Source organism: Osmia lignaria, chromosome 11 (assembly GCF_051020975.1).
Source record: "Osmia lignaria lignaria isolate PbOS001 chromosome 11, iyOsmLign1, whole genome shotgun sequence".
Taxonomy (NCBI): domain Eukaryota; kingdom Metazoa; phylum Arthropoda; class Insecta; order Hymenoptera; family Megachilidae; genus Osmia; species Osmia lignaria.
The window spans coordinates 1,617,884-1,642,585 of record NC_135042.1 but is presented as its reverse complement, the minus strand read 5'-3'; the positions used below and the strand labels follow the sequence as shown (position 1 = coordinate 1,642,585).

The following is a 24,702-nucleotide window of genomic DNA, read 5'->3' as shown; positions in this document are numbered from 1 at the left end:
CTTATTCTAAGTTGGGCAGTAACGGTGCATAAATTACAAGGGACTACATTAAACAAAGCTGTAATTGATCTTGGCAAACAGAATTTTGCAAAAGGCCAAATTTACGTCGCTCTTAATCGTGTCAAAAGTTTAGATGGTTTAGCTCTATCTGATTTAGCACCAAACAAAGTCCTCGTTAAACCGCATGACGAAAGAGCACTCGCAGAAATGCAAAGATTACGACGGTTACTTTTGCAAAGAAACAGTCCAAATTAGCTTCCAGCGACTGATACCTGAAGAAGGAAGCCAATCCATCTTTTAGCGACCAACTGGTACAGAAAATGACGAAGTCCATTTTTTTTTTTTTTCATTTCATTTCATTTCACGGATAATGTTGAAAAGTCGCAATCGATATATTCCCTGTAGAGTAAACGCCGAAAAAAAAAAATATAAATGAAGCCGTACGTTTTCTTGAAATAAAAATTTTTCATGGGACTATTAGGGAGTTATACTCTATAAAACGCAAAAAGTTTCCTTCCGATTGGTCCATACGTCTCGACGTAATCGGTGAACATACATAAAAAAAAAAAAAAAAAAAATACACGCACATCGAATTGAGTATCCTCCTCCTTTTCGAAGTCGGATATAATGTAATTGGATATAATGTAATATACTGATCCCTGCCCACAGATCAATGTACATAAAACAGCAATATCGTTATTACTATATCTACATTAGATATGTAATATACATTTAATAACCAATCATTATTACTATATCTATATCGGTTATAACGAAATATACTGACTCCTTCTCAAGAAACAATGTACATATAATAACAACATCATTCATACTATATCTACATTGGATATAATGTAATATACTGATCCCTTCCCACAGATCAATGTACATTTAATAGCGATATCATTATTACTATATCTACGTTAGATATAATGTAATACACTGACCCCTTCCCACGGATTCATGTACCTACATTTAATAGCAATATCATTATTACTATATCTACATTAGATATAATGTAATATACTGATACCTTCCTACAGATCAATGTACATTTAATAACAACATCATTCATACTGTATCTACTTTGGATATAATGTAATATTCTGATCCCTTCCCACAGATCAATGTACATATAATAGCAACATCGTTATTACTATATCTACATTAGGTATAATGTAATATAGTGATTACTTCCCACAGATCAATGTGCATTTAATAACAACATAATTCATACTATATCTACATCAGATATAATGTAATATACTGATTCCTTCCCACAGATCAATGCACATTTAGTAACAACATCATTCATACTATATCAACATCGGATATAATGTAATATACTGATTCCTTCCCACAGATCAATGTACATGTAATAACAATATCATTATTACTGTATCTGCATTGGATATAATGCAATATACTGATCCATTCCCCCAGACCAATGGCCATTTAATAACACTATCAATAGTACAATATTTACGTTACATATAATGTAGTATACTCATCTATTCCCAGAGATCAATGAGCAATTAATAACAGTATCATTAGTACTATATCTACATTGGATCTAGTGTAATATATTGATCCCTTCTCATGCATTAATGAACCTACATTTCATGGAATGATGCCCACTTGAACGTCGACCGATTGGACGCGTCCCGATTGGACGGTCCCGATTGGACGGTCCCGATTGGACGCGTTCCTTTTGGACGCCGAGCCGATTGGATGCGTTCCTTTTGGACGTCGCACAGTGGGACAAAACGGCTTTCGGCGATCAAAATTCTGTAACTTCGGTTCTATTGGAAATATTTGAATGAAATTTTGGGAAGTTTTTGCCCACATTATGGTACATAAGTTGTATCAATATGAATCATATTGAACTACAGGGTGTCAAAATATTCACATATAAAGTATAACGCGTTCAATATCCTTCACTTGTTAGACATATTTTATGTCATTTAACACAAATTTGACTCAAAACTGTTAATAACTATAATAAAAACGGATTTAATAATTAAAAAATGACAAGACATGTGTTATTATAATATATTTATTTATATTTATTATGATCTATACCAAATCATTCGTGAAAATAATTTCGACAATTATGAAAATTTATTATGGCATATTGCAAGGCCGAAATAAAGTTTTGGGTAACGAATATACACGTCGAATGCAGTTAACTGGATAATAATCGTATCTGGTACTGCTTTTCCATCATCGTGCGCTGCGGCCAAGATGGGTGTAATTTATTTCAATCGTCATTTTTTTGAGCAGTGGCAGGTTGGGGCAGCCGTTTTTCTCTGATTCTGATAGAGGAAGGTTCACTCTTTACTACAGTAATAATCAAGTCCCGCACAAGTGCACACATTTTTTTTAAATCAAACGCAAAGTTGAGATTTTAGTTAAATGTACTTCGTTTCAATCAGATCCTATTATTTAATAAAAAGTTGTTACATTGAACACTTATTGAACCGAAATAAAGTTTTGGATAACGAATATACACGTCGAATACAGTTAACTGGATTATAATCGTATCTGGTACTGTTTTTCCATCATCGTGCGCCGCGGCCAAGATGGGTGTAATTTATTTCAATCGCCATTTTTTTGAGCAGTGGCAGGTTGGGGCAGCCGTTTTTTTCTGATTCTGATAGAGGAAGGTTCACTCTTTACTACAGTAATAATCACACCCTGCACAAGTGTGCACATTTTTTTTAAATCAAACGCAAAGTTGAGATTTTAGTTAAATGTATTTCGTTTCAATCAGATCCTATTATTTAAAAAGTTGTTAACATTTTAACTTATTTTATGCACTGAATAGAATCTATACTAATCTAGTAAACTTTGTAATTCATTTGAATTTTATCTTTCCGAGTAAAATTTATTAGAATCGTACATTGAAGTTAGGGGTAATATTATCAGCGTTTCGTCTTGACGAATTTCTACTGACTTTGAGTGCAAACCACGGCAAAACGGAAAGAAATATGAAAAAACAGATTACACTACGTTAAACTACAGTTTATTCTCTATCGATGTATGTAATTAGTTTTTCAATTTTCGAATTCACGAAAATCGACTTTTGATCGCCGAAAGCCGTTTTGTCCCACTGTGCGTCGTGCCGTTTGGACGCCGTGCCGTTTGGACGTCGTGTCATTTGGATTCGTGCCATTTGGACGCCATATGTTTTAAAATCATTGCTTTTGGAAATCCGCAGATGGTGGTATTGTTCGTTGATTTAAATTCCTATGCTATTTGAATGCGTATGCATGCTGAAGTATATGATTACATATATCTAAGGTCAAATAGTTATGTGTAACGTTTAACAGGTATAGGTTATAATGAAAAACATGTGGAAATTGAATGCAGTTACTTTCTTACAAGATATATCTGGAAGTATGTTTAAGGTAAAAGAAATATTAATCCTTACTTTCTTCAATACATTCTATATTCCAAATTAATGTTGTTGAGTAAAATGTATCAATATATGATAATATGATTTCTTTTTCTTTTTTTTCAGCATTTATTCAGACATTGAAGAGGAAATTACAACCAAAAAATTATGGAGAAGGAAAGTTGAACAGTTACATTAAAGAAATTAAACAATGCGGAATGAAATACTAGGAGAAATGAGAAAAACGTACTCTGAAAACAGATGCAATTACTTTCTCGCAGGATATATGAGGAAATATGTTTAAGGTAAAAGAAATATTAAATCTTATTTTTTTCAATACATTCTTTATTCCAAATTAATGTTGTTTAGTCCAATGTATCAATATATAATAATATGATTTCTTTTTCTTTATTTTCAGCATTTATTCAGACATTGATTGATGAGGAAATTATAACAATCAATTTCTGGAGTAGAAAAATTTGATAGATACAGTGAACAAATTTTCCAAAGAAGAGGATTATTAAATTAGATAAGTTTGTCTTGTAAATCATAATGTCAGAATATTTTAAATAAATAAATTAATAAAAGAAAATGAGACTTAATTTGTAATTTCCTGTTCCAATTTCCTTATTATAGTGTTTAATTTACGGTTCGCATTGTCTTCTTCTAGCTGCAAATAAATACTGTTGTCGAGTAAAAATTCATAAATAAAAAGAAGAAGTTGTAATATTGTTGTAGTTACTTCACTCTTCACTTTCATCTATCTTGTATCAATTGTATTGTATTTACAAATCCCAAATTCATTTCATCCGACTACAACAGTCCAACTGAAATATTCCACTATTCAGACCTGTTTGTGATATCACGAGGTCTGCGACGTCTGAGCATGAATGAGACACGCTTTGACGTAACACTTAAAATATTTACAAAAGTCACACGAATATACGTGTGAAAGGACAGAGAGTTCACTTAAATTTACACGAAACTAACGCAGCTTAAACTAAGGAATAGCGTAACACAAACTATAAACTATACTAATGCGCGGGCTGAAATATAACTTCGCGTGTTCCGATAACGTACTTGGGCCCAAGTTTAGAATATGGGACACGACCCCTGATGACGTCACCTATATATTTTTGTAGCTTATCACACAAGGTGTTCATGTATGTAGACCATAAGTGCCTTAAATTTTTTTTTAAGCGTCACAATACTTTTTTGTAAAAAGTAAAATTCCAGCCCTTTCTCATCTGTCCCGCTTAAGAGGGGGATGCCTGCTATTGTAAACAATAGAGAGGGTCCTGTGGGACACATTGGTGATGATTTCATTTGTAGGAGGCGTGGGAGTCGGGAGTTATGGGAGGTCAAAGATCAGGACATTCAAAATTTGTGAATGAAGCATTGATCTTTTTTTTCAACATAATAAGCAACCTTTCTTACAACTTTTTCACAACCCCCCCCCCCTTTTTTTTTTTGAGAGGGGGAAATACCTTACGCACACCGGGCATGTAATGCTAAACCCGGTAGTGTGGGACTCCCAGGATAACCCGGTATGCCCACTAAATCCCAACCTCTTATCATGTCCCTACTCGATTTCTCGAACGGGATATACAATCTTTATATCTTTCCACAATTATTCACAAGGATAATTGTGTTAGGTTACGGTATAATCTATGGGGAGGAGGTGCAGGGGGGGGGGGCGAAGTTCCTCCCCCGCCAACGCGTTTGGATCTTCAACTTCCTCAAAGGTAGTATTTACTTATGAAAAATACGTTTAATCGCCTCATATCTATTTTGTAAACGTCAACACCGTTTCGAAATTGTTATCATAACAGAAATTGATTTGAATTTGAAGGAGTAAGCATTTCATTGTTTAGTAATGTAGGAAGCCGGCGCTAACGGATAGGGAGAACTCACGAGAGCGATTACGGTTTATAATAACGCGAACCACGAAACGATACACGAACTTTACGAATTGGCGACTTACAGATTTTGACTCACGGCTTACGATTTACGGAATACGATTACGATAACGACCACGATTACGGATTTGCACACGGACACGACACGGGAAACGATTTAGATTACGATTACGATACTTGTTTCTTTTTTTTTATTGTACTGTGCTTTGTGTTTTTTGTGTTTTCGCCATGAACCTGCTCAAGCTTACCACTGGCATTATTAAAGACAGGAACACTTGTCTACAGTGGCTTAGGGATAATGAAATAATTCCCGAAATAGAGCAATCGTGCCCAAGATGTCCGAGACCAGTAAAAATGGAATTTGAAGCATCTCACGGTACATTCGGTCGGTTTAGGTGTAGGAAAAAGCACGGAAATCGAGGACCTTATACCAGAAGTGCAGCGTCCGGAACTTGGTTCGAACGAGTGCTTATCCTAACGTATGCTTTTGCGAATAAAATGAGAATAGTGCTATAAGGGAGTCATCAATTACTGATGTGGCCACTTCGTCAGCTACAGTTACCGACTGGTATAGCTACTGCCGTGAGCTGTGCATGAGAGCACTGGACGAGCGTTACGAAGCAGAAGGACAAATCGGAGGGCCAGGGCATATTATACAGATCGACGAAACAAAAGTAGGGAGAAGGAAGTACAATATAGGTCGATTACGTGAAGGTAACTGGGTATTGGGTATGATAGATGAGAAAGGTTCCTATCGTCTGGAGGTATGTAAAGAGAATAAACGAGATAGGGAGACCCTCTTCCCACTCATCATGAAACATGTGGCCCCCGGATCTGAAATTCATACTGATGAGTGGGCAGCATACAAAGATCTGCCCAATATACCGAACATGAGTTATATGCACAAGACCGTAAATCACAGCACTCAGGGTGAGGGAAGATTTGTCAATCCTGCGACCGGAGCCCACACCCAAGCGATTGAAGGCAGCTGGAAGCACTTAAAACATGACCTCATTAACAGAGGGTACAAGCAGGACGATTTGGCAATGCATTTGTGCACCTATCTGTGGCATAGAGATGTGCGACAGAGGAAATTAGATCCATTCGAACAATTATGGAAAGATATAAAAACTGTATATCCCGTTCGAGAATTCGAATAGGGACATGATAAGAGGTTGGGTTTCAGTGGGTATACCGGGTTATCCTGGGAGTCCCACACTACCGGGCTTAGCATTACATGCCCGGTGTGCGTAAGGCATTTCCCCCTCTCAAAAAAAAAAAAAAAGGGGGGAGGGTTGTGGAAAAGTTGTAAGAAAGGTTGCTTATTATGTTGGAAAAAAAGATCAACGCTTCATTCACAAATTTTGAATGTCCTGATCTTTGACCTTCCATAACTCCCGACTCCCACGCCTCCTACAAATGAAATCACCACCAATGTGTCCCCCAGGACCCTCTCTTTGTTTACAATAGGAGGCACCCCCCTCTTAAGCGGGACAGATGAGAAAGGGCTGGAAATTTACTTTTTACAAAAAAGTATTGTGACGCTTAAAAAAAATTTGTGGCACTTATGGTATACATATATGAACACCTTGTGTGATAAGCTACAAAAAAAATATGTGACGTCATCAGGGGGCGTGTCCCATATTCTAAACTGCAGCCCGTACTTGAACGAGATGCGTGTACAGAGAGCAACACGATCATGGAGAGAATCGATCATGGCGTCGATCGTACCGGTTCCGCGTGGAGAGGGGACCGCGTGGGCAAAGTGGTCCCGAGAGGTGCTGCCGCTATCGGTAACGACACACCGACGAAATACTTTCGTTGCCAACTTCGTGGGCTGAGACAATTTGGGGAATTCCGCCAACAAGACCAATCAGAAAAAGTATTAAAACATTTAGAAACGATCTTGTTCAAAGAAGACTTATGGAGAAAAGATAGAAAAGGAACTTCAATTACTATGAATTAGTTTTATTTTGCCATAGGCAAATATAACCTAAAATCTTATAAAACGGTGTAACGTGAAATGTTATCACGTGAATATGTTTAGAGTGTTATGGCGACACTGCCATGGGAATACTTATCGATAGTCTGTTGTATCGATATTTCTTAAATGTTCGTCGAGGACCTTTTGTATCGACGGTCATAAATTAAGAGCGAAATTCAAACATCATCTGTGCGTACACTTATATAAATAGACAAAGACTACATTGTAAACCCTCGACGTGGGTGATCGAGCTGAGAGAAGGCCGGAAATCCAGAGAATGGAATAGTTTCACTTTGAAAATTCTTAAAAGACTAATTTATGATAGACCATAGCCAATTCGTTGTTTTCGACCAAGTCACGAACGGTCCTTAAAAGTTACGATGTCTTTTTCGATATCCTGTCTATTCATGCACTCTAAGAGGGTCGTAAATTTCCTCAAGAGTTGCTTTGGCAAGTACAAGGTCTTGTCGTTTCCTAATTTCTCTGTTGCACATGTGCGCTGCAACGTTCTAGCGTCTTGGCGGAGCGCCTCCACTTCCACGCGCCTGAGGGTGGACCACAGCCAGGAGAAGGAGCCTACGCAGGACGGAGTGGACTCCTCCACCATTGGACGAGGGATGATCCTGAGGGAGGACCCAGAATCCGCCAAGGAAGGGGCATCGACCGACAACGCGCGAAGATCTCCTCCGCCAAGCGCAGAATCGTCAGATTGAATTTGTCACCCGATTTAGACAAGTCCTTCTCACGCGCTAAATTTATCGCATTGTAATAACAAGTTAGTCAGCTTAAATAAAACTTTAAAATATTAAAGTACACTAAGCGATAATAATAGTTTGTTATTTTCACATCTGCGCCTTTCGAGCGGAGCGCCTCCGCGCTCTGCGGATTGTCACACCTGCGCCTTAATTCCCCAAATTTCCCTATCTTCCGCGAACGGACACGCAACATATTTGGTGACAGCGGTGGGATATTTTAAAAAGGGATAGTTTAAAAGTGGGGATAAACATTTAAAAGATGATAATTCGGAGAAAACAATTTAAAACAGTGAAATAACTGAATAGTTGAATAAAGTGATTGTGACAAACTTATGTACACTTAAATTACTTTATCAGCTCGCGGGTGTGTATTAAACAGTCAATTAAACATTCTACAAACTATTTTATTGAACTGTTACGTTATAAATAAGTGGACAAAGTTTAGTGCAACTTCTCCCTCTTGGGTTTTGGCACAGTTTCTCCAAGAGCGAAGGGTAAATACCGGAGACAGGTGATTTCGGCTGCCGTGCAAGCCATCCACCGAAATCACGCGTACCTCGTCCACGTCATCGTTGCATTATTCCTGGAGCATAAGAGAGGACAAAATAAAATCAGGAGACTTGAGCGGATTTCTCACGGAGTTGAGGCCTACCTGAAGCAGCTGACTGTGGACAAATTTTACTGGAGTACCTGCTGCTGAATTGGGGACCATCGAGCCGGAGTATTTGTTGCTGAATTGGGGACCATCGAGCCGGAGTACTGAGGGTTCTTCGCGTAAGCCGAGGTCAACCGGATCAACGGGTCGTCGACGGACGGAGTCGTACACCTGTGAAAGAAGCAACAAGTTAAACAAAAACGTTAAGTGACTTCTTGCGGATTATAAATTTATCGTGCAACAAAACTGTAAGTCCAAATTATAACCGATTAGATTATAGAATATTAGTTATAGCCAGTATATTTGATTCGACAAAATGCCGCCGTTAGCAAGGAAATTAGTAAGAGCCAGAAGGAAAAGGAGTCGCAAAAATAGTCTGCGTGGTGTTAATGTTATGTATGTAGAGGATGTTAAGGGAGAATCACCTAGCATAGGGTCTTCTTTTTCCTTGCATAATACTGAAACTCAGTTGCAGGAGTCACTTCTTGTCCCCGAACAATCTACAATATAGAGCTGGGGTGTGACGGGTGGTGTGCCAAATCCTGCTAGTAGCACGGTAAATAATACGCCAGTTTCATTTGGGGCAACAACTTCTAATGCGATTCTCTTCTCTTCACCCGGTGTTGGCAATCAATTAAATGTTTCCAACGTAGCACCTGCTCGACCTTCATCGCAACCTTCGGCTGGAAATATACCCGAAAATCCGGTAATGACGCTACCTGAGTCTTCGACTTCTACTAGAAGTATAGTAGGTAATGCAAGTCCTAAAACCGTAGAGAAGTTGATTACTTTGATTAAATGCGCTTATGCTAGGACTTTTAATTTAAACGACATATTAAATGAATTAAAAGCTGTACGTCGTAATGAGCGTGAAACGATAGAGGAATTCGGATTTAGGATAAATGGAATTTTAGATCACGGGTTACAGGCAGCTCTAGAGAGTTACGATTTGGAAAAATTTTTGGGAATTCAAACTTTACTCACAGAGAGTGCGGTACATAGTTTCCTGAGAGGATTGCCGAATGATATTATCGCGGGTATCGTTTCTAGGGATCGTGTGAGTGACGTAGTATCTGCTGCAAAATTAGCGTCGCGAATAGAAGCCCAGATCGACCCTCCGCGGACATCTCGAAATCCTAAACCGCTTGATATTAATTCCAGAGTTTTGACGGCAGAAGTGCGCGGAAACATATGTTACAATTGTGGAAGACCGGGTCATCTTTCCAGGCAATGTTATGCGCGAAGGGATCATCAACGCGGGGGGCCAAGTCGCGACGTTTCTAGGTGCCGAAGGTGTGGGAAACTTGGTCACACGGATTTCCAATGCCGGAGGGGAAATGTTAACCGCGTTCAGGAAAATACGAGTAGAGTTCGGGAAAATACTGACCGTGTTTGGAGGAAACCGCAATCACCAATTCCTTCAACTTCTAGGCAGCAGGAAAATCCTTTAAACTCAAAGAGGGTTTCGTCGACGGGCACAGCACGGAGGGAACCCCTTATCTCTCGCGCCGGATCCACCGCGTTGGCCGCGAAACCAGTTTAAAGCAGATCAGACAATCGCCATATATTTCTTTAGAACACGAACATTTTCGGAATGGTCTCGCTAAATTCCTTGTAGACACCGGCTCGCAACTTAACCTAATTAAACGAAGGGAATTAAATCCTGATTTGTCGATCGACGAAAATGTAGTTTATCATCTTACCGGCATTAGTGCAGGAATAGTCAAGACATGGGGTGATGTAGTTCTTAGTGTGCATGGCATCCCTGTACATTTTTAGGTGGTGGAAGATGACTTTCCTGTTAGGGAGGCCGGAATTTTAGGGACGTCATTTTTGGAAAAGCAAAGGGCTACACTGAGGTTTGGAGAAAATTTTCCATGCCTTGTGGAATTTGGTGATGAAAATTTGCGCACTCCCATTTTCTCATCATATGAGTTGCCTCCTCGGAATAAAGTTTTGATTTCTGTCCCAACGAAGGGTGATATTACATCGGGTTATGTTAGGAGAATTGATGCTGGTCCTGGTATCTTTTTGGGAGAGGTATTTGTTAATCAACAAAACGGTTTGGTCAAATTATTTGTTATTAATACTACATCGGATTACGTTACGCTTACAATACCGCAGGTTGAATTGGAAGATTTTGAACTGAAACCTCCTGCATCGCGTTCTTCTCGAACGGGAAATCCGAACGCAAATAGATCAGCAGATCAGGCTCAAAGATTTAGTGCACTGCTTAATTACTTGGATCTGAGTCACCTTCAAGAAGGGGAAAAGGCCAGTATCCTGGAAATTATAAATGAATTTTCGTATCAGTTCCATCTTCCTTCAGATAAACTGAAGACAGCTAATGTTCCTTCTCATACAATTACTACAATCGACGAAATACCCATACATACCAAGCAGTATAGGTACCCTCCGATCCATAAAAATGAAATAGAAACTCAGGTAGATTCCTTGCTTAAGGACAAAATTATCCAGCCGCCGGTATCCCCTTACAATTCACCTGTATGGGTAGTCCCGAAAAAACCTGGTTCTTCTGGAAAACCACGATGGAGGATGGTCATTGATTATAGAAAATTGAATGAAAAAACTGTGGCTGATGCGTACCCTCTTCCAAATATTACCGAAATTTTGAATCAGTTAGGAGGGGCGAAATACTTCAGCACTCTCGATTTAGCTTCTGGTTTCCACCAGATTCCTGTAGATCCTGCATCGAAGTCTAAAACGGCCTTTTCTACCCCTCATGGTCATTATGAGTTCAACAGGATGCCCTTTGGTCTTAAGAATGCTCCAGCCACTTTTCAAAGGGTTATGGACTTGATACTATCCGGCTTGCAGGGCATCGAGCTTCTGGTTTATATGGACGATATTGTCATTTATGCAGCCTCCATCGAAGAGCATGGGCGTAAGTTGAGAACCCTTTTAGCTCGGTTACAAAACGCTGGATTGACCCTTCAGCCTGAAAAATGTCGCTTTTTACAAAAGGAAATAGTATATTTAGGGCATGTAATCACGAGCGAGGGTGTAAAACCGGATCCCGGGAAAATTCAGGCAGTAAAACAGTTTCCCATACCCAAGACTGGGAAGAATATTAAACAGTTCCTGGGTCTTGTGGGGTATTATAGGCGGTTCATTCCCAACATGGCTCGGATTGCCAAACCCTTGACTAGACTTTTGAAAAAGGAGGTACCTTTTCGTTGGACAGCTGACGTGCAAACTTCCTTCGAAACCTTAAGAGATATTATCTGTGCGGAACCTCTATTGCAGTTCCCGAATTTTTCACAGTCATTCCTCGTTGCTACGGATGCTTCTAATTATGCTATTGGCGCCATCCTTAGCGAGGGACCAGTGGGAAAAGATCTCCCAGTGGCGTATGCCTCCAGATCACTAAATGACGCACAAGTTAATTATTCAACGATTCAAAAGCAATTGTTAGCAGTTCTTTTTGGAGTAGAACATTTTCGACCTTACCTTTATGGCCGACAATTTACATTGCTCACTGACCATAGACCCTTGGTATGGTTACACAATGTCAAGGATCCAACATCTAAAATTATGAGATGGCGGATTAGGTTGAATGAATACGACTATACTGTGGTATACAAACCTGGAAAGGTTAACGTCAACGCCGATGTACTATCACGAAACCCCGTAGAAACCTGCATAAATCCTGTTCCTCAACCAAAACCCATACGGTCTGACACTGATTCTAATTTGGATTTACAACGTTTGGAAGGGGTGCTCGCCTGTACAGGTGGGGTGCCGCCTTCAGATACTGAAACAGATAGAGCAGATGAAATGTTATTTGTTGGAAATAAAATTCTTGTGGCCTCTGCTTTCCTGGCGCGCGGGAACGCAGCGGTCGATTTTAATGAGACTATAAATAAAGTTAATGTAAGGAATTGTTGCCTAGGATAAGAAATCCAGGTGATAGAATGGGAACGCCATTGTGTCCAGCGCGCCATGGTTCACACTCGTTGGGATGGACTAGTGTGTCTTTACGCGTTTCCCAACGTTTGGTGAACATGGATACGCGCTTGCATGGCATTGAATGTGAAACAACACCGATACGGCCAATTCAGCTGGGTGAGAATGAATGCGTTAGAAACTGCACTGGCGAAAGGATCAGACAGGTAGAGGGCAAGATAAAAAGATAATTTTGATAAATAATAAAAATAATGAAAATACGGACAATAGTCAAAGTAGAGTCTTAATTAATAATACAGACGACACAGTAAACAGACCTGAAGAATATCCTTCTTTCTTACCTACTATTCACGATGTAAAGGACAACCTTTTCATGTGGGAAGACAATCTCGTTCATTTTATTCCTTTAAATTGTATGGACACATCTCAAACCACTATGGGTTTGTTAAACCGAATTGGATTCTCAGTAGAGGAAGTGCAACAATATCAATTTGAAATCGGCAATGCCATGGCTTTTCCGCACGATAAACACTCCGTCTTCTTTTTGTTCTATAAAAATGAACATCAAAGTGAGTTTAATCTCGATTACGTCGAAACCTCTTTTAGACACCTTGGATACGAAAACGTTTAGTATCTTGATAGATCCGGACAGATTCAACCCTGCGGAACGAAGTAATATAATAAATTTAATCAACCAGATTTTTGATAATTTTGAATATATCATTACCTTGTGCACTGGAGAAATTGTAGTTCCACCGGAATCTAGTCATTCTCAAATCATTCAGGAGCATCATTAATCTGCAATTGGAGGTCATAGGGGTGTTTTTAAATTGCACCAACTTATTCGCGAACGGTTTTATTGGCCGGGTATGGCAAAGGAGATTACAGAATTCGATCGCACCTGTCCTCTTTGTCAGAAAAATAAAAATTATACTGCTGCAATTAAACAACCAATGCAAATCACCGATACACCTCGTCAAGCTTTTGAAAAAATACAAATGGATATAGTTGGACCTCTACCCGTAACTAATGAAGGAAATCAGTATTTACTCACTCTGCAAGATAATTTGACTAAATATTCTGATGCAATTCCATTAAAAACCATAGATACAGTAACCGTTGCTCATGCTCTTGCCGAACAGTTTATCAGTAGATTTGGATGCCCACAGGTTATCCATACTGATCAAGGGAGGAACTTCATTAATCAGGTAATGAAGAATTTCTGTAGGATTTTCAAAATACAGCGAATAACATCCACGGCTTTTCATCCTCAGTCGTTGGGTTCTCTTGAAAGAGCACACCGTAGTTTTATTAATTATCTCAAACACTACTGCACAAAGACGGATTGGGATGATTGGATACGTTTTTGTATTTTTTCGTGCAATACTTCTGTACATGAGGGCACTGGGTTTACCCCTCATCAATTAGTTTTTGGTGTTAAAGCCAACATACTTTATGTAGGCGACATGGGATACTTACTCAAAGAGCCTAGAACTTTCAAATTTGACTGCGACTGGCTGGGTCCCTATAAAATAAGTTGAATGTTTGGTGACTTAACAGCGAAATTGGAATTAAAAGAAAATAAGTGTAAAATAGTACATACCAATAAACTAAAACTGGCGTGTATATGGCTGGACGATCCAACCGAAGACTGAATTAGATTTCTGCGAATCGTTGATGCCTTGTAAGCTTGTGCTTATATTCTATTAATATTAAAGCTTACGAATAATCCAGAGACAATTGATAATATATGGAAGAATTACTATTTGTTGTATGTTTACATATACGGATCATGATGTGTGCGAAATTACGAACTATTGAATGGGCTATTGAAGTTGTACGGCACGTGACTTTGGAATGAATTAGTTGATACAGACTTTCTTTCACGTTATTAGAGAGAGAAATGTTATGAATGAAAAAGCTGTTTTATGTAAACACCTTTTTGTATAAGGGGGAAGGTGTAACGTGAAATGTTATCACGTGAATATGGTTAGAGTGTTATGGCGACACTGCCATGGGAATATTTATCGATAGTCTGTGGTATCGATATGTCTTGAATGTTCTTCGAGGACCTTTTGTATCGACCGTCATAAATTAAGAGCGAAATTCAAACATCATCTGTGCGTACACTTATATAAGTAGACAAAGACTACATTGTAAACCCTCGACGTGGGTGATCGAGCTGAGAGAAGGCCGGAAATCGAGAGAATGGAATAGTTTCACTTCGAAAATTCCTAACAGACTAATTTATGATAGACCATAGCCAATTCGTTGTTTTCGACCAGGTCAGGAACGGTCCTTAAAAGTTACGAAGTCTTTTTCGATATCCTGTCTATTCATGCACTCTGAGAGGGTCGTAAATTTCCTCAAGAGTTGCTTTGGCAAGTACAAGGTCTTGTCGTTTCCTAATTTCTCTGGGTCCCACGCTTTCTCGTAGCGCATGTGCGCTGCAACGTTCTAGCGTCTTGGCGGAGCGCCTCCACTTCCACGCGCCTGAGGGTGGACCACAGCCAGGGGAAGGGGCCTACGCAGGACGGAGTGGACTCCTCCACCATTGGACGAGGGATGATCCTGAGGGAGGATACAGGATCCGCCAAGGAAGGGGCATCGACCGACAACGCGCGAAGATCTCCTCCACCAAGCGCAGAATCGTCAGATTGAATTTGTCACTCGATTTGGACAAGTCCTTGTCACGCGCTAAATTTATCGCATTGTAAAAACAAGTTACAAAGTCAGCCTAAATAAAACTTTAAAATATTAAAGTACAATAAGCGATAATAATAGTTTGTTATTTTCACATCCGCGCCTTTCGAGCGGAGCGCCTCCGCGTTCTACGGATTGTCACACCTGCGCCTTAATTCCCCTAATTTCTCTACCTTCCGCGAACGGACACGCAACAACGGAATTCACTAAATTTCTTGACAATTGTACTAAATAATATTAATTACATGTAGTCCGACAATATATTGTTCAAATTATATTTCTTTTTCTTGATAATCTCCAGTACGTCACCGTAGGACGCATTTCTTTTAGACGCCGTGCCGATTGGATGCGATCCTTTTGAACGCCGGTCCGATTGGACGGGATCTGACGCGTTTCTATTGGACGCCGTGCCGATTGGACGCGCTCTGACGTGTTCCTTTTGGACGCCGGTCCGATTGGACGCGTTCTGACGCGTTCCTTTTGGACGCCGTGTCGTTTGGATGCCGTGTCATTTGGACGCCATATATTTCTATATGATTCCTTTTGGGAGTCTGTAGATAGTGGTATTGTTCGTCGATTCAAATTCCTATGCTATTTGAATGCGTATGCATGCTGAAGTATGTGATTACATATTAAGGGGGTAGATACGAGTACTGCAGCGAGGTGACATTATCGGCAAATATGGGCCTATTAATGGGTTTACGGGAATCGGTTATTTGTCCTTATATGAGAACACATAGGGCTGGGTGAGGGCTCATTCGAAAGAGGAAGGTCCAATGCAGGGCGGTCAACTCATGGTTTAACGAGATTATGTCCATATTTAATAATATCAGTGTCGAAAGTAGAAGAAAAAATCGACAAAATGCAGTTGCGAAATCGAAGTATTTTTAGGCAACTAAAAGAGTTTTGTCACTCAAACGGTGAGTTGACCGCCCTGCATTGAACCTTCCTCTTTCGAATGAGCCCTTATTCAGCTCAAGATCTTTTCATATAAGGACGAATAACCGACTCCCGTAAAAGCATTCCCAAAGACGAGTTCCGCCATTATCTGGATACTACAGTGCAAGTTACGTGACAAATTTAGTTAAGCTAGTAGTTATAAGGTGGCGTCTAAGTAGAAAGGTTGCCGAGTTGGAATCGTAGTCAGAATCAAGCGTTAGCTTGATTATGTCACTTGAACTGTGCTGCGAAGGCAAGCGAAAAAGGCAACATCGCCCGAACGCTGAGTGAGACGCACTACAGTCATTCTGTCCTTCTCTCATTCTGAATGTTGAGATTGTCCCTTTTCACTAAGTTTTGACTGCGGCCCGCCTGGATTTTACACAGCGCCCCATTCAAACTATATTGTGTTTGGTATCATTTTAATCAGAAAAATGTCACCAATGCGCTAGTAAAAGTTTCAGTAAAAAAAAATAAAAAATAAAACAGTTTTATAATTGAAGTAGTATTAGTCACACCGATACGTTTCGGCTCTTTCCTTTGATCATTAGACCTCTCTCTCTGTCCTCCCCTGTTTGTCCCTTTCTACGTTCATGCTTGGCTGGTCGTCGCATCTAATTCGAGATTCGACATCTCGGCTGGATGTATGCAACGTCTGGTTCCCAATCTCTGTTGCATATATTCAGCTTTTACTGTATATGTAGACGCGAGGTCCCTCCATTTATTAGTTCTAATAGTACCATAGTACTTTTTTATGCAGAATTTTTCAAGGAGTTGACACAAGTAAAAAAAAAATGCAATTCCATTTAAATAAAAAGTGGATTTGCATTTTTTGAGTGCATTGTTGCATTCACGAAGAAAATGAAATCACAGAAAAATAGATATTATCATTGAACTTTTACATAAACAGCTTTTTCCTATCTCTTACCAAATTCAAGATATAACCCGTCAGAAATTGCATGACGTATCCTGTATATTTTTATTAATTAAAAAACATATATTTAAAGAAGTTAATAACTTTTTCTAAAAGATTTCTCAGATTGCACGTTCCTTCGGTTCTTCATAGTAGGCATATATTTTTCAGCAGCGAGGGGTGCTACGGTGCGCTATATAAAATCCACGCGTTCAGTCAGTCAGAATTTATCGGAGCGGGACAATTCTATCATTTAGGTTCAAAGAAGGATAGCATGATCACCGTACATCTCACTCTAAACACGCGTCAATGTTTCGATTTTGTTCTTCAGCCGTATTGTCGCGATACCTCTGGCGAGATGAGCGTTTGAATGTGTTTGTAAAAATGCTTGAGGCGCTGTTGCCTTCCTAGATCGTGTTGCGCGCACGCTAGCTGAGAATTAAACCTTTCAAATTCGTAACAGACCACGCAAGTGGCCTTAAGGGGGTAGACACGGCACGTGACCTCTCCGATTCGGGACGTCGGTATTACAGCAGTTTTTTCGTTGGGCCTGATGGAGCCACTTGCGTGGTCTGTTACGAATTTGAAAGGTTTAATTCTCAGCTAGCGTGCGCGCAACACGATCTAGGAAGGCAACAGCGCCTCAAGTATTTTTACAAACACATTCAAACGCTCATCTCGCCAGAGGCATCACGACAATACGGCTGAAGAACAAAATCGAAACATTGACGCGTGTTTAGAGTGAGATGTACGGTGATCATGCTATCCTTCTTTGAACCTAAATGATAGAATTGTCCCGCTCCGGTAAATTCTGACTGACTGAACGCGTGGATTTTATATAGCGCACCGAAGCACCCTTCGCTGCTGAAAAATATATGCCTACTCTGAAGAACCGAAGGAACGTGCAATCTGAGAAATTTTTTAGAAAAAGTTATTAACTAAATGTTTTTTAATTAATAAAAATATACAGGGTACGTCATGCAATTTCTGATGGGTTATATCTTGAATTTGGTAAGAGATAGGAGAAAGCTATTCATGTAAAAGTTCAATGGTATGATAATGTTTATTTTTCTATGACGTCATTTTCTTCGTGACTGCAACGATGCACTAAAAAAATGCAGATGCCCTTTTTATTTAAATGGAATTGCATTTTTTTCTTTACTCGTATCAACTCCTTGAAACATTCTGCATAAAAAAGTACTATTAGAACTAATAAATGGAGAGGCCTCGGCTCTTTCTCTCCTCTTCCCCCGCTACTATTCCCTCTCACTATTTTGCTGACGCGCCTATATCTAACAGTACAATATTTAAAAAACTAATATTTCGTGAGATATCTCATACTTTTCATATGTCTCATCATTCAACTTTTACATCAATAGCTTTTTCCTATCTCTTACCAAATTTAAGATATAACTCGTCCCAATTGCGTGACGCTTGTATTTTGAGAAACCTATAGTAACTTTGTTTTTACGAAACTAATAAAAAATACAAAGGAGTCAATATTCTGAGTGAATGCAAATAATTTAAATAAATAAATATCCCGTATACAACTTATATAAACGTTTGTAGAATTATTGCAAAGAGGAGGTATATTCTTCTCTTGTTATACCTCCTCTGTGAGCGAGGTTTGTTATGGGGTGCTGTGAAAAATCCAGCCGGGCGTCAGTCAAAATCTAGCGAAAAGGGACAAACTCAACATTCAGAATGAGAGAAGGACAACATGACTGTAGTGCGTCTCACTCGGCGTTGTTGCCTTTTTCGCTTGCTTTCGCTTGCCTTCAGTCGAGTGACGTAACCAAGCTAACGCCTGATTTTGGCTACGATTCCAAATCGGCAGCCCTCTTAGTTAGACGCCACCTTATAACTACTAGCTGAACTGAATTTGTCACATGAATTGCTCTGTATTATCCACAAAATGGCGGAACTGGTCTGTGAGAATGCTTTTACGGGCATCCGTTATTCGTCCTTATTTCGCAACAAATGAAGACAAAATACATCTTAATTTACAGGTAAGGATTGTGGCTAGACCGCTCAACTCATGATTTCAATCACAGCACTCTTTTAGTGGCCTAAAAATGCTTCGATTCCGCGAATGCATTTTGTCGATTTTTTACCTCTACTTTGCACGCTTATATTACTAAACATCAACATAATCCCACTGAAACATGAGTTGAGCGGTGTGCATTGGACCTTCCTCTTTCGAATAAGCCTTCACCCAGCCCTAAATGTTCTCATACAAGGACGAATAACGGAAGCGCGTAAACCCATCTTTATACCCATTTTTGCCGGTAATGTCAACGCGCTACTATTACCCATGTCTACCCCCTTAAATTCGGAAGTGAATTTAATATGTATCTGGAGTTTTTATCGACGCTTGTGTGCAACATTCTAATATATTATGATAAAATGGTGTAAGAAACAAGATGTCCAGTTTTTGACAATCCGACATTGCTGTGTTTTCTTGTGGATTTTCCATTTCCACAGTCTCTAATTGATTGCAGCTGCTATCGTCACATTAATTGAGGGAAACGAATCGCCAATACGCTTGTTCCATAAAACAACTACGGTCAGTATATTATGCATATCGTTTGACAGGTATAGGTTAGAGTAGAGGAATAATTACAAGGTAGTTATTAAGATATCAATATCTGCTAATAAGTAAGGTCAAAAAGTTATGTGTAACGTTTGACAGGTATAGGTTAGAATGTGAAATTTTACACAAAGAATTGAATATTTGACAGAATAGGTTTTTTATATTAATATTATGTATCATATATTTTAATTATTAATTTGAATGTAAGTACTGTTACGTCCGGATTCATTTTTCATTAACCCGACCTTGCGTTCCTCATCGGGTGCGCTGCATCTGGAAATTTTCCACGTGAGGGGCGCAAGGAAGGGCCTTGCTTATCTTACTTTTCCTCGTTTACCTGTTCGCGCTCCTCCGATCTTGTGCTTTACCGTCGGGTGCGTGTGCACTTGGAAGTGATTCCTCACGGAAAACACAAGAAAGGAGTTTGAGATTAAAATTATAATTCTCCTTTTTCTTTTCTCTTGTTAGTTTCAATAGTTTAACCGTCAATATACCAAGTTTGCGTACCTCGCCAGTGCGAAGCACTTGGAGATAATCCCAGGCGAGGCACGCAAAGGAGGCTATATTTAGTTCTTTCAAATAATACAAGTCAACCTTTCCTTGGGATGATTGCCTTGTCGAAACTACGCAGCGACAAAAACTTCGAAAGTCGAAACCGTCTAGGGAGAGGTACCATAAACATCCTTCGCCGCGCGGTTAAGCAGTGCGACGCACTTGGAAATTTCCCAACTTAACCGTGCAATATAAAGAAGAATTTTCTTCTATTTTATTAGCGAGGTACCTCTCATACCTGCAAAGCATGCGTCAGCCGACCCTTCCACGAGGAGTGCGTGTGATTAAGAACAAAGCGATTGGAATTTAACGGAATGAAACTGTTTGAATGATATTAGAATGCGAGGGTTTGCGTGACAACCACTGTAGTTCGAAATCGTTCACGAATGTTCGAGACGAAGGTCGACCGAGACCATAAACATCGCCGTTAAACGTTAAACGTAGAACGTTCGAATATACGTAAATCGTCGAGATACGAATAAGAATGTTAATAACTAATAAGCGCGGAATGAATATTAATTAAATGCGACACGCATGTATCCGCAATTTGTCGACGATTATAAAACACCGGCTGCATCTCGCGTAAACCGCTAAACAACGAGATTAACAGAACAATTAACGTATGAATAATAATTAACGATATTCAACTAATGGTCATTCAAACTAGTAAACCAAATATTTCTAATAAAACGAAGACCTCTTTCGATACCGGAAATATCATTATAAAAGCCTCTTTAATTAGCAAATTCAAATAAATTAAGTCGTAACAGATTTCGAATATTCCAGAACTTTAGAATTGCGACGCATGAAATGAACCGAAGCGTTAGAGGGGTAGAAAGAAATGGACAACCTTAGACGAAGGTAGAAGTAGAAGTCAAGAAGGGATGAGAGAACTAGGAAGAGCGGCCAACTAGCCCAATACGCGCGGGATTTCCCCTCCGTCACGTACCCCGATTTGCCAAATGATGTCCCCACTTTGGACCCTTGATCGCGGGTCGAACCTTGAGACACGATCGCTTGACTGAGGCAAATCACTCTTCGTCGAAAAATCGTGAGGTACGTGGCGGGGAGCCCGTGTTCGCGTCGAGCAATAGTTTTCGTGTGAAAATCGTAGAAATTAGCTGACCGGCAAAGTCCTTGAAAAAGGCAGAGTGCCGGGAGATTGCGGTTTGCGTTTTCCGCGTTAAAGACTCTTGCGAATACATTAAATTTCACACTTTTCAATCACTATCCTTTTCTCTTTCGTTTTAAACCGTCCGCTGAATTAATTACTTTTCTTTTTGGTTTTTTTTTTCCTTTCGTGTCGCGTCGTCTTTGCAATACTTTTGTGCTCGTTTCGTAATTAATCGTCCCGTAATACCGTAATCAAGGCCGATCGCGAACGCGTAGTGCAGTAGCAGTTCCCTCATTTCTTCTTTGATTTCCAGATTTTTCAACGACACCAGAGAAAAGCTACTAACAATCTATTATCAGATATTATTATTTCACCTTGATTCCTGGTAAGTTGTCCATTTCATTTTATCGAATACGACGAATCTGGACGTGGCGAGGCAAAATGGGCGATCTACGAAACCGAGAATTCTGGAAAGTTTCCCCCTAGATCGTTCCGTTCGCAATCGAGACAAGGTATCGAATATTCAAAATATTTGGAAAATTCCGATTTTACACACAAGGAGGACGGCCCCACGAAACCGAGGCTCTAGTGAATTACCCCCTGGGACCGTTCTTTTCCTTTGATTCGCGCTTAGATTCTTTACACGACTTCGTCGCTCGAATCATCGAACCATTTAATCAACCTCTAACTATTCTATAATCAATAGTTTCGTTTTTCATAAAATCTAAACTTTTCTTAATAATGCATTTATTTTCTGTTATATTTCAAATAGCTCGCATTTTCTGTTAACCAACCATTTTTATTGTTACATTTACCTTTTTGAGATTATATTTCTGTTACACCTAATTAGTTTAATTCATTTACTTTTCAAATACTTCCTTTTTCCTTATTTTCACGCCTACCATCTTCGTACAAATTCACACGAGGGGCCCGTATGGGACTAGAGCATTGACGAACCCGATTAATATCTTAATTAACTATTAATTAATCTATCAACTCTTTTATTGTTCTAATCGCGAAGGATCTAACATCGTCTCGAGCGATTAGGACTGGTGGCAGCGCTAATACCGTTCTCAACCGCGTATCAGCCAACATAATAACTAAAATCTCGTTTTTTTATTTTGTACGTCGCGCGCCGTATCTCTCGCTCGCGACGTAACAGTACGTATATAGTAAGGAAAATGCGTTATAAACATGAAGAAGATTTTTTATCTCATAAGGAAGGATAAGGAGATTTGAAGAGAAATCAATGAACATGGAACGGGACTTTTTTTAATCGGATTTAATGTTTGAAGTACCCATAAGTTGAGTCCTGCGACATGTCATTGATGGTCACCCACAATCTGATTAAAAAAGAAGTAAACTCCTACTTTGATCCACGTTTATAGCATGCATTTAATGAATCTTTTTACTTATTTTATGCTTCAATTAGCTTTATATTTCTTCGTTTAGAATCATAGTTTTGACTACAATTCAATCTATTTGTTGAAAATGTTTTGTACAATTTAACAATGTATGTACTTACTTTTGATGTTGACCACTAAAGTAACTGTGGAATTAAATTCGTTGAAGTGAGTAATCTTATTTCTATGTAATTATATACTTTTACAGGGATTATCATGATCTAACGAAACTACAATCAAAGAAGATAGAGAGAATGTACAGAATTTCCAATAAAATACCAGGACAAATAACAGAAGTATGTTCTCGAAACAGAAATGCAGTTACTTTTTTGCAAGATATATCTGAAAATATGATGAAGGTAAAAGAAATATTAAACCTTATTTTGTTCAATATGTACATCCTTTATTTCAAATTAATGTTGTTGAGTACAATGTATCAATATATAATAATATGATTTCTTCTTCTTTATTTTCAGCGTTTGATCAGACACGGAGGGGAAAATTGCAACAGAGATATTATGGAGTATATATACATATATATCTTCATACATGTAGCTTTTCACATTAAGAAACAGAGCATATAATAGAAGCTTTTCACTAATTGAATATGACAATCAAAATCAAATTGGGGATATATTTGCCATTATTTGGCAATTAATTTGGTAGATTCCAAATATAGATGCAGTCGAATATAATGTATCAATATATAATAATATGACTTCTTGTTCTTTTTCTATATTTTCAGAATCTGTTCAGACATTGATGGGAAAATTACCACCAAAAATTATGAAGTACAAAAATTGAATGGATACATTAAAGAAATTAACCAGCGTTGAGTGAAATACTAAGATAAATAACAAGAACATTCTCTGAAAAGAAATGCAATTACTTTGTCGCAAGATATATCTGGAAATATGTTTAAGGTAAAAGGAATATAGAATCTTATTTTCTTCAATACATCCTTTATTTCAAATTAATGTTGTGGCGGTCAATGTATCAATATATAATAATATAATATCTTTTTCTTTATTTTCAGCATTTATTTAGACATTGATGAGGAAATTACAATAAAGGAATTATGGAGTAGAACAATTTGATAGATACAGTGAACAAATTATCCAAAGAAGAGGATTATAAAATTAGATAAGTTTGTCTTCCAAATCATGGACTATAAAAACAATGTAATGCGAGCATATTTTAAGTAAATAAATTAATAGGAGAAAATGAAACTCTTAAATTGTAATTTCCTGTTCCAATTTCCTTAATGTAGAATTTAATTCATGGTTCACATTGTCTTTTGCTACTTACAAATAAATACTTTTGTCTTGTCCAAATTCATAAATAAAAAAAAAAGTTGTAATATCGCAGTTGTTACTTTACTATTCACTTTCATCTATTTTGTATCACTTGTGTTTACAAATCTCAAACTCATCTTCTCCGACTACAACAGTCCAATTGAAATATTCTATTGTTCAGACCAATTACAAAATATATTAAAACTTTTAGAAACAATCTTGTTCAACGAAGACTTATGGGGAAAAGATAGAAAATGATATCTAATTACTATGAATTAGTTTTATGTCACCATAGGCAAATATAACCTAAAATCTTACAATGCGCAATTCACTAAATTTCTTGAACAATTGTACTAGATAATATTAATCACATGTAGTACGACAATATATGGTGTCAATTACATTTCTTTTTCCTGGCAATCACCGATACTTTACAGTTTTTGGCGAAACACGGAGCACGTGACAGAATGTAACGCGTTATACAGCTGATGCGATAAGACTGTAGAAATTGATCGAAATCGATAATTCCACTATTTTTCCACGCATTTTCATG

General features: G+C 38.6%; 3 long non-coding RNA genes across 5 annotated transcripts; 2 read left to right on the top strand and 1 right to left on the bottom strand.

Annotated features, from left to right (window-relative positions):
• Positions 1-3,228: 3,228 nt before the first annotated feature.
• On the top strand, positions 3,229-3,942 carry LOC117611296 (uncharacterized). Its single transcript, XR_004583130.2, has 3 exons — positions 3,229-3,410; positions 3,524-3,702; positions 3,816-3,942. It is a non-coding gene; the product is annotated as an uncharacterized LOC117611296 (long non-coding RNA).
• Positions 3,943-9,151: 5,209 nt separating this feature from the next.
• On the bottom strand, positions 9,152-14,160 carry LOC117611295 (uncharacterized). Its single transcript, XR_004583129.2, has 13 exons — positions 13,692-14,160; positions 13,365-13,573; positions 13,248-13,297; positions 12,979-13,186; positions 12,318-12,485; positions 12,182-12,257; positions 11,901-12,097; positions 11,318-11,669; positions 11,107-11,246; positions 10,825-10,993; positions 10,414-10,737; positions 10,098-10,348; positions 9,152-9,474 (listed from the first exon to the last, which is right to left on the bottom strand). It is a non-coding gene; the product is annotated as an uncharacterized LOC117611295 (long non-coding RNA).
• A 7,226-nt stretch (positions 14,161-21,386) lies between these two features.
• LOC117611293 (uncharacterized) lies at positions 21,387-24,072 on the top strand. Of its 3 annotated transcripts, none has more exons than XR_004583124.2 (5): positions 21,387-21,963; positions 23,063-23,213; positions 23,331-23,516; positions 23,600-23,777; positions 23,891-24,072. It is a non-coding gene; the product is annotated as an uncharacterized LOC117611293 (long non-coding RNA). The 3 variants fall into 3 exon arrangements; XR_013062955.1 differs by having other exon boundaries at positions 21,387-22,809; XR_013062954.1 differs by having other exon boundaries at positions 21,389-23,213.
• Positions 24,073-24,702: the final 630 nt, after the last annotated feature.